Source organism: Triticum dicoccoides, chromosome 2B (assembly GCF_002162155.2).
Source record: "Triticum dicoccoides isolate Atlit2015 ecotype Zavitan chromosome 2B, WEW_v2.0, whole genome shotgun sequence".
Taxonomy (NCBI): domain Eukaryota; kingdom Viridiplantae; phylum Streptophyta; class Magnoliopsida; order Poales; family Poaceae; genus Triticum; species Triticum dicoccoides.
The window spans coordinates 50,339,376-50,351,042 of NC_041383.1; the positions used below are offsets into that span (position 1 = coordinate 50,339,376).

The following is an 11,667-nucleotide window of genomic DNA, read 5'->3' on the forward strand; positions in this document are numbered from 1 at the left end:
CCCCCGCCGACGCGCCTTCTCCCCCGCCTCTTGCAGCGCCCCACCGCCGCTGCGCCTTCTCCCCACGTCATGCTGCCGCGCCCCCGTAGCAGCTCGGGCTTCCGTGGCGTCCGCCTCCGCCCCTCCGGCGTGTCGCGGAGATCCGCTCCGGCGATACATGCCTTGGGCTCCGGCTCGTTAAATTTTGCAACGCCTGGTAAAGCAAACACACTCCTACACGCGCTAAAACACTATTTTGACGCTGAAAGATAAATTTAGCACGCCGCGCAACCGCGCTCCTGTTGAAGATGCTCTTAGACTCTTGGGTATATAAACCGTTATCCAACTGCATCTATAACTAATACTCCATCCGAGACCCAATATACAGCATGCATCTCTAAGTATTAGCTAAAACAGGGCATTACATTAAGCAAAAACAAAATTAAGCTGAGGCCATCTGCAAGTCAGTTGTTTATGGTGTTTGATACTACACGCAACAAAAATGTACCATACAGGTTAAGTCTACAAGATCACAACATCAACATAACGAGATGGATGTAATCCCAGTCAAACAAAACAAGCACCGATAATTGGTTGGTGGCTAGTGGGGCAGTTGTATTCTCAATCCATAATTCTCATCTTCCCCTTGGCACCACCTTTCTTAATAAAAAAGGGTTTCCCCCCGCTTTATATTATAAAGCAAACCTCCGATACATCCAGCATGTTGGGGCCGCAGCACAGATAAGCCCAAAAGAAACAAAAGAAACAAAAGAAAATGAAAGAGAAATGAATACCGACACCGGCAGGTCAACGATGAAAGAAAGACCGGCAACCACTGCACCCTCCGACGAAGTGCCACCGTGCTCCCAGCATCTCGAAGCACCTCACACCAAGCAACACCTTCAAGAAGGAATGCGCCGCCGCCGCCGCTGTTGCCCGGACAAGTTCTAGGGTTTCCCCCGGTACGCGAGGATGGTGGGGAAGGGATATATCCGACGCTCCTCAGGAGGGTCCAATGGCGCCCGCAAGCGTCACCGCGTCGGTGCCGGACAAGCCGACAAGGATTTCTCCCGATCCACAACCACCACCATCACCCGAGGCACTTCGAGATGCACCACCACAACAGCCGCCCACCAGCCTGTGCCACCACGGTTACCGGACACCCCCGCTGCCTCACTGGAGCTGCCAACACGAGGCCTCGCTCGGGCAAGGAGACCCCGGCCACGGGAGCGAGCACCACTCGGACGGGGGGAGGGGACAACCTCGACCGCCGCAGCGGAGCTGACCGGACGCGGCGACGAGGACTTGCCGGGCCTCGACTGCCCGGCCGGGTCCACTTGGACCCGGACAATCCTGTCGCCACGCTGCAACTCGCCGACCGACAAAATCCTCACCACCCGAGACCGCCGCCACCATGCCATCACCAGGAAACGACGCCGCGGAACATCGAGCCATTGGCCCACCCAAACCCAGATGGGGCCCAAAAGGGCCCAGATCTGGGCTGGGGCACCACCTTTCTTGATGGGACGGTTTGCAAAAGATATTTGAAATAAGTCTATATTCGTCTTTCGAGTATTACAAGTGTACCCGATGAAGAATTTCATCACACGTATATCTGAAAATAAATGCAAAGGTTCATATAAAGTGACAAACGTCTCGCCCATTGGTCCTGGTGAGAAATATATATCCATTACAATGAAGCATTTATCACATATTAATTTAAGAGTGTTTATCTAGAACGACAAAGTTCAGTAGAAAATCATTAAATTTCGGATAACTTCGCATAATCCAGGGCTCTCTTTCCTTCTAGTTTGTTTGAGAAATAAAGTCTTAAGTACTCTCCTACTTTCATTGTCTTGTATAATATCTTCTCTTCTGCAGTTTCTAAAATTGGTGAAATAATTCCATCATAGTTTGGGATTTGAAATGCTGATATGGATAGTCGCTCCTTGTGGGCATTGATGGTGACCTTGTGCTCAATGCTCTTGTACTTCCCATTTGTCATAATCTATAAATAATAAATAGATTGGATTCAACAGATATCAAGTTTCTCGTCTATATCCTTGAAAATAGTAGTTTCCCAGTGTTCCGAGAGCGGTGTTTTGGCTTCTAGGTGCATATGTACCCATTGTCGAAATACACATTTCGAAAAGTTGAAAAATTCAGAACAAAAATCCCACGTGTATATACTGACATTTTATGTGCGTTCACAAGGTTTCGGTGAAAAACGACGTTTTTTGTGGCTTGTGTAAAAAAGATAAAGAAATGCCTCGTGAATAGTTATAATGAAGCATCAGAAATTGTCTTTTTTACACAAGCCACACAAAACGTCGTTTTTCACGAAAACCTTGTGCACGCACATAAAATATCCGGATATACACGCGGGATTTTTGTTCCGAAATTTTCAACTTCTCGAAATGTGTATTTCGACAATGGGTGCATATGCACCTAGGAGCCAAAGGCAATTACCGGTTCCGAGTCATATAAAATTGGAAGTAGTTTGAGACTACACATGAACTCTGCCTATGTCTTTTAGGCATAGCCGGTCCCAAGCCTGGTTAAAGGAGGAGGGTTGTGATAGGCTTGGCGAGCCAACGTAAAAACTAGCCAGTCCCATGGGTATGAGACCCATTTGAGCGAGAGTAGTACTAGGACGGGTGAACTCTTGGGAAGTCCTCGTGAAAGGGTTTCATATATAAGGGTTGTGATAGGCTTGGCGAGCCAACGTAAAAACTAGCCAGTCCTTTGGGTATGAAACCTATTTGGGCGAGAGTAGTACTAGGATGGGTGACCTCCTGGGAAGTCCTCGTGAAAGGGTTTCATCTAGCCTACCCCAACTTGTTTGGGACAAAAGGCTTAGAAGAAGAAGAAGTTTGAGACTACACATGACATTTTCTAGGGAAACGTAATATATACACCATCAGCTATTGCTTTGTCTAGAGTGTACCGTCCAACCCCCGAAAAAGATGACATCGCTTGTAAGGACTTAATTTTTTTGTCTTATTTGATAAAGAATTTACAGAAAAACTAGAGGATAGCAGGAAAAATATTGAAAATTAACAAGCTAATTTTCGTTTATTGCAACATAATCCTATTGTAAATTGAATATTAACAAGCTAATTTTCATTTATTACAAGATAATCCTATTGAGAACCATAGAATAGGAACAAAAGTAACCTAGTACCTTGTACAAAGAGAAAACAATGAGTCTTTCCTTTGACTAAGAATGAGCTTTCTCAACTAAGTTTTCTAGATGTAGTGTGAGGGCTACAAAGGGGGCTCGTTGACTTGCGTGTTTGCTTAGGTGGACAATGTACCTTTTCAGCCCTCAAACTCCCAAAACATTTAGAAACAACCCTAAGCAAAAATCCTGCTTATTTTTTCTAGACCAGTATATGACCTGGTAAATTTAATGATTTAATATGTGATACATCAATTGAGAAGTGCTTTTACAAACCCAAGTAGCAGAGCTATTTAACACAAGATGACATGTCGGACATACACACTTTCATTTGGTGACGGATGGATGGGTGTATGAGCGTGTAAGCACATGTGTGTGTTAGAGTTTCATAAAGGAGATAGTAAGTTATGAAGTTGCGGATCTCTCCCACCCCAAACACAAATAAGGATTGCAAAGTTTTTACTAATTTTTATACCATTTAGTTTCACATGCTATACAACTAGCTTAATATGTCTTTAGAAGCATAACTCAAGAAGGTCGCCCACATTCACCAATAGTGCATCACAATGTGGTTTCACGGGAATCCATGCACTATGCCTTCTAATTTGTAAGCCTTGAACTGAATTAACTTCTAGCAGAATAGTGAGAAAAGATCCATCGGAATGCGGTGACAAGCCTAGAACCTTTTCTGGGGTTGACGTGCATGGAGGGTAGTAGTTCATCCTGAGAAATTGAGACGCATGTTTGTCTGCCACCAATTCAGGATCAACATCTAGTGTTTTTGCAATCAAGATGGCAAGAGAATGCGTGAATTTCATCACCTCTGAAGAGTATTGTTCAATACAATTCCTGGGATCATAAAAATAATAAAGTTTCTCTGTTAATGATGGGCTTTGGTAGATATTGAAATACGTTGGATTTTACATGACCAGACCTAGCTTGTTTTTGTACCAAGTACAAATAACAAGCCCAATAAAAAATTCATTGCTTGTATAGTCCCCTACTCGGCCCTTTGTTGGTCATTACCATGAACCATAAAAACTCCGTTGCTAGATACTCATGCTGAAATTTTACCCAGAAGACTTGATATCAATTTGTTTTCATAGAAAACTTAATATTCATTAGTTCCTATGGCGGATTTTAGTAAACTTTGCTACTGCTAAGTTTCATAACGAACAATATTCAACCAAATTGTCTAGGGATAGGCAGAACATTAACAATAAAGGCAACAATCTTTTCTAGGTTGTTGTGAGGTTAATTTAGTTTGGTGAGGCTGGTGTCATATCTATACCTATGCATAAACGTAAAAGCTAAATCATAGTAGTTTAATTTGAGAGATGTGTAACATTGGAAACGAATGAAATGATAAGGCCAACATAAATGTTTGGTACTCTTCTCTTTGGCCTATGAGTGTATATTAAAATGGTAATGCACTTTGTAAACACACACCAGATGTTTCATATGCACAAGAAGATGAATAAATGTCAAAATGATGCTTCAAAGACCACACCCACAAATATGGCACACTATAGCGGTGAAAGCAAGTTCTTAGTTCAAAACTTGACATGGTCAATCCGTTTACCAAAAGATCACATGCAACCGAGTCAATCTTCTTCAATCGCAAAAAAAAAAAACCAAGTCAATCTTCTAAGTTTTAAGTATTGAATCTTGAATCAACTTAAGCGTCTTTGCCAAATTAATATATTTGCTTAATCTAGTGCTTAGAATATAATGCAGGGGTTTTCCTTCTCCTTTCTTATACATTTAGATATCCCATGCATACAAAGTCTAACCTGAAAGTATGAGGTTGACTTGGCCAGTAACTCATATCACGAGCTTGGGTTGGTTGAATGAAAAGGGCAAACCTGTCACCCCATTCTAGCTTTTGATCATCAGAGACAAAAAACACTTGGCCATACCCTTGAAGATCCCCTAGGCGTTGAGCATATTTATTCTTAACTTCGAGGGGGAGTTGAAAGAAATTTTGAATGTCCTGCTTTATACCCATTATGACTTCATCCGGTATTCCATGATTTACAACCTGAAAGCTCAATAGTTGGACAAACAATAATGCTTTATCAAACAAATTTTCAAGGGATGGAATGAATGAATCTACAAATTAATATTTAGAGAAAAGTATTGTTTTCCTCTCTAGACTAATTCCGGATTTTGTCTTTGAACTCTAATACTAGATATCTTTGACCTTATACTTTTGAAAGTGACTAATCTGGTCCCTAACAACAATCGGAGCAATATGACAAATGTAGTTGCGATTATTTCCCCCATGTGATGACCGAGTTGCACAAAAGTATGATAAATTATGAAAAAATACCAGGAAAAGCATTCTAGGGAAGAAAGTAATAAAATTGGAAGATGTGAATAAATCTAAGAATTCAAAAAAAAACTATATGAACTGACATTTTTTAAAAGAAATATTCTAAAAAAGTTGCTGAAAATATTTGGAATATTAAGTTGAGAATAATAAATATAGAAAGTGAAACCATAAATAACCAATGATCAGGTTTATATAGGATCAATCATCCTCAAAAAATTTAAAATTTGTCGGATTTAAGAATTTGTAAGACCTTTTGAAGTAATAGATATTATAAACGAGTCTTGAATCAATCTCAATGGCTACAACATTATAGACATTACAATTTCTTAAGTCTGACAATATTTTCTGAGGAGGGCAAGGTTAGAGATCAAGTTTAGAATAAATCTCTATATACTACTGAAAAAATAAGTAGCGTTCCTTTTCCTGCTAGGCAGAACTTTTCGTCTACCGGTTCCCCCCTCCACCATGTCCCCATCGTCAGCTGGTTTTTTTTTCACCATGCCATATTTGACCACAGGTTCCCAGTACGCCGCTCAATCACATTGATTTACTTACTTTTGCATCAATTGCACCTTAATTTACTTATCAAATTTATCATCAAACTATAGGGTAAATCACGGACATATTTGATAAACATTTATTTAGACAATCACAGTAATATGGGCAAATAAATCACGAGTTAACACACTATAATATTTATATCCCGTTGCAACGCACGGGCATTGTCCTAGCTGGTAAAAAGACACAAGCCGGCTGAACAAATTTATTTGTTTACTCGTAATGTCCGTCGTGCTTCAACTATCTCAACTATCCTAATCAACAACAACAACAAAACTATCTCAACGGTCGAAGGTAAAGACCCAGATCCCAAATTTCTCCAGGTTGCGCCACGGATATGAATGAAGAAATATAAATTGTACTGGTTCGTTAATATTGGCCTCAAGTACCTGAAAGAAGCCCCACTCCGCGCAGGCAAATCTGAGCTTGGCGGTTTCTGCTTCAGCGGACTCGGCGCTCAAGAGCTTGCTGATGTCGATCACCGGAACCTCGTCGGACAGCTCGGGGAGAACAGCATGCGCGTCGATGTCCGGCTGGATATAACTGTCAGCTCGCCGGCGGACGCCACCAGAGCCTGCACGCTCGTGACGGGAAGCGATGTCCCCACCTTCGACCACCCGCCGGCGCTACCACACGCTGCCTCCGCCTCCATCGGAGTAGCTACCTAGTTCTCCACTACGGGTCTCCCTAATCAAGCCATCGATCAGGCTATTATATAGCAGATTGTTAACTGAAATGTAATGTCAACTCCTGCTAATGACGCTGGGGCGGACAGAAGGTGGGCATGTGATGATTCCTTGCGCACATATCACGATGCGAACGAACGGTCAGAATAGAGTGTACTTTCTCCGTTTCATATTGGTTGTCGATGGTTTAGTACTACAATTATATAAAACAGAAAAAGTACCATGCAACTCGACCACGATTATATCTTCCGACTCAGAAAATGCGAATGGTTCCTTGACCGGCTCGTCCGGAAAGCGCCGATGCCAAGGCTGGTCCTAGTGGGAGTATCATATGCTATATGATATTAGTGTATTATTACAACATTCATAGTGCGTAGTATTATAAGACTAGCCACCATGAGTAGTAACATAGAGTAGTAGCATGACCATGTTACTACTTTCTGTTACTACCTCTATAGTGGGGAGTAACATATGTGTGGTAACATGCAACAATTTATTTATTAGGCTGTAAGCTTATCTTGTCTTGATATATGTGATGTTACTTATACTAGTAGTAACTAGCTATGTTATCACATACCTCTCTTTCTTCATTTATTGTTTGCCACATCATCTATTTTATTTAGATATGTATGATGTTACTACCTATGTTACTCCCACTGTGGGAAGTCTAAGTGGTCTCATTTATTGCTATGCATGACACATAATAGTATAATAATTATTATGATACAGTATTTATCTATGTTATTATAACCCTCTCTTTTCTTTAATTGTCTGTCACATAAACATATTTACGAGTTCCAAGTGCATGATACTTCTTATATTACCCCACTATGGCCAGCCTAAAAAAATGTCCGTCAGCTAATGACAGAATTTAATGCACTGACCACTTGCAGATCTGCGGTGGCGTGATTCAAACATGCCTTTGCACCATCACTCTGGTGTATTTTTAATTGATATACCATCTTCAACGCCGACGTCCATATCAAACATTATATCCATCCGCGAATTGGTTGGGAGCAATCCGTGAGTAGTGATGTAAAAGTCGGCCATTCAACCGCTCACAATCATTTCAAACCGCATTTGAATAAACCGGATGAACTACATCAAACACGACAGAATTAAGCAAAGCTCGGATATAATTTACATAAAACCAATGATATTTCATCTGCTTAACTAAACTAAGCCCGCAATATCAAAGTAATTATAGAGAATAGCATAATTCATCCATAAATAGCATGCAAACATCTCTAGTACAACAATAGTTCAAAATCAACGAGATAACCGTGTGTTCAACAAGTTTTATTATTTCATCGATTTCAAATTCAACGATACTAGAATAATCAGAGCCGGCATATGTCGTCCCACACAGGCTGCCCATTGAGCTTCATTCAATAATCTATGTGCGCGGATCACTAGTAGAAAACAGGGCATTTGTCCAGGTTCATAAGGCCCTTTAGTTCCGGTTCTTGAACCGGGACTAATAGGTCGTTACTAATGCCTCCCCCCTTTAGTCCCGGTTCTTACACGAACCGGGACAGATGGGCATCCACGTGGCCGTTGCGAGCAGCCCAGGCAGGGGGGCCTTTGGTCCCGGTTGGTGACATAAACCGGGACCAAAAGGCATCTGAGGTTTTTTTTTTAAATTGGCTGGTTTTGGGGTTTTGGGGGTTAATTTAGGTTGTTATTAGCTAGCTAATAGAGAGAAGTGTCCTCTCTTATCTTCGTGCTTGGTTTACCAACGCTACTTTTATGTTCATTTCACCCGCTGATATATAATAACTCTTCATGCTCGCATCATACATCATCATATATAATAACAAGTCCTACTAATCATGCATCATCATACAGCTTCTACTCGTTATTAGTAACAAGTCATACGATCATCATACTCATAGTCATCGAACCCAACCCTACATAATTGTTCTTAGCACATCATCAGTATCAGGTAGACCTAAACACACTTAAGATAAAATAGCATAAAACAATATAGACCCTGACTCTCCATTATGAAGATTGGAGATCATCCTGTCTCCAATTCTTGCGCTTCGCTTCCTTTTGCTTCCAAGAAGCTCCTTATGAATGTTCATACATTTTTTCCATTCTTTGATTGTCATGTCTCCACTTCTTTTAGAAATCCGGTATGAACAGTTGAGATTCGTAGGACGACCTGGTTGTATGTTCAAAACATCAAGACGATCGTGCGTATACATCAGATGAGGCACACAATCATTCGGGATTATCTGTTGAAAAACATAGTAATAACTTCGTAGTTAGCAATGATGTACTAGTTTTAGAAGTATGCAAAAAGATGCACGGATGTTATAATAGTAAAAAATCTTACCAGGGTATCTCCATGGTAGTTACCGTAGTTCAACACATGCACTAGTGGCACGTATTGACCATAATGTTGAGGAGTTCGATTGTAGACATTGTAATTCTCAAGATCAGTACAAAATGCGATCAGATGATTTTTCTCCTTATAAGTTAATTCGGAGCCATCGGTGTAGTGGGTTTTGTCTACCATCTTCCGCACATTCTTTGAAGAATGAAAATAAGCTGTCAATGGAAATAAGTTGTCAACTATTTTAAAATAAACAATATAAATTACTTAATAACTATGTTAAGCTCACATGGGGGAAGAACTGGAGGTGTATCCACAAGGACCCAAATGTCCATATTGTCTTGCTCGATTGTAAGATCACCAAGATCCATGGTGACAAGCATACCCTCATCAAAACCATACATCTTGCAAAGTGCTTCTCAATTTTTGTAACCAAAATGGATTACACTCTCAGCATTTTACATCTTTACTTTAAAATTCACACCATGATGGGTTCTTAGGAGAATTTTTTTGGTTTCTATACTTTCATGGTCTTCAAAACCCATCCTCTCCAAGATATAACGTCTTGCATAGCATGAGATAAGCTAGTCGAATTGGAAAAGATGAAAAATACACGTTAAAATAGTTGAAGTCGTGCTTAATTACGAAAAAAACTATTGTCGTCGTTGTGTACCGTATGAATATCGAAGGTCTCCTCGAGCTTAATGCCGAAGCGCCGATCTTCGTCCAGCTCAATGAACCTGTCGCATACCTCGGTCGTCATGGCACCAGTCGCACTCCCCCGGGCGGTTTTCGTCGCCCGAGTACGACATTTCCGACCTATGTTCATAATTCAAATACTAATCTTGTATAATTAAATATATGTACTAAAAAACCTAAATTAGATCATTATTATTAATCATGGGTTGACTATCGTTGTTGGTAGCTCCTCCTTTCATTCTCGAGTGCATTATTACACCAAATTATCTAGCACACGGGAATGAAGGAGAAGCTACCCCCACGACGGCGTGGATGATGGAGGGGGCTCCTAGATTTCTGCATAGAGTGCTCTTCAATTTTAGAATTCAAAGTAGGAGTACTTTTCCAATATGAGCATTCAATAAGCAAAACCAAATCGTAAATAAAGTAGTATTCAAATTAGCATGCATTCAATTATAACCAAAACTACATCATCTCTTGTGTCCGTACATCGTCGAATATTATCACTAATACTCCTCGAATACTATCATACATATAGCATCGCTAATACACCTAGAACCGTAGAGCCCGTCGGGTATCGTCGCGGGCGGTGGACACCCAAAGATAAGGAACCATCACAGGATCATAGCTCCAGTGAGATCCCTGAAAAACCTGCCAGGTATTATCGAACATGCCCTCCAATGCAACCATGTAGCGACGGACGTGCTCGTCCTCCTCGCTGACACGGTGACGTACCACCTCCGCGGTGTCCGGAAGCCTCGGCACCGTCACTGGCCCACGCGACCGCCACCAAACAAGGATCGGGTCAACAACGGGCTGCCTTCTCACTAACCTACGTCCCCAGGGAGGTAGCACCTCCCAATACCAGCCCGGCGGAGCCCAGTCCCGAACATGGCCCTGATCAAGCAGGCCTCCACCGCCGAGTCGACGACGACGAGGATGCGGGATAGGCATCGTCGACGTTGATGCGGGAACTACTTCTATATATATTTAAATAAAGTAGTTTTATTAATTAAATCAACTAGTTCAACTACTAAGCACTTACTATAAATAAATAAAGTAGTACTTACTAAAAACAAACTACTTCTATATATAGTAAAATAAAGTAGTTTATTAAATAAACTAGCTAGTTCAACTATATATGAAGCACTTACTATAAATAAAATAAAGTAGTACTTACTAAAAATAAACTAGTTTAACTATAGTTCTATTATTTTTCTAACTAATTATATTAAACACTTTCTCTTCTTATTTTTTTCCTTTTTCCTCTATTCTAAATATGAACATATTCATAAATGACTTTGATCATGCACAATTTTCCTATACATACACAATATGATATACATAAATTGACAAAGAAAATACTATGAATAAAAAAATCATTAAAATTCTATGAACAAAATTACAACAGAAAAAAATCATAAAAATTCTATGAACAGAAAAAATCATAAATATTTGACATATTCGATCTTTGCATATATATGAACATACAAACATGCATATTCAACAATAATATCACCAAAAAAATCTATTAACAAAAAAAAATCTAACACAATATGAACAAATTAATTACACAATATGAAAATCTAACAGAAAAACCTATGAACTACACATCTAAATTACTACATATTTAACAAAAAAATCTATGAACTACAAAAAATCTAACAAAAAAATCTAAAAAAATCTAACAAAATCTAACTCAATTAACTACACATCTAAATTACACTACACATCTAAATTAACTACTACGAACATCAAATTAAATTAGCAAAAATTTTGCTCACGGCGATGGTGTTGGGGACGGCGACGGTGACGACGACGGCGACGACGAGGTGCGGCGCGGGGCGGGGCGGCGCGGCGACGGTCGACGGAGGTGCGGCTCGGGCCG

The 11,667-nt window shown here is 40.4% G+C and overlaps 1 pseudogene; it reads right to left on the reverse strand.

The window, feature by feature from the left end:
* Positions 1-1,684: 1,684 nt before the first annotated feature.
* LOC119367068 lies at positions 1,685-6,705 on the reverse strand (annotated as a pseudogene).
* Positions 6,706-11,667: the final 4,962 nt, after the last annotated feature.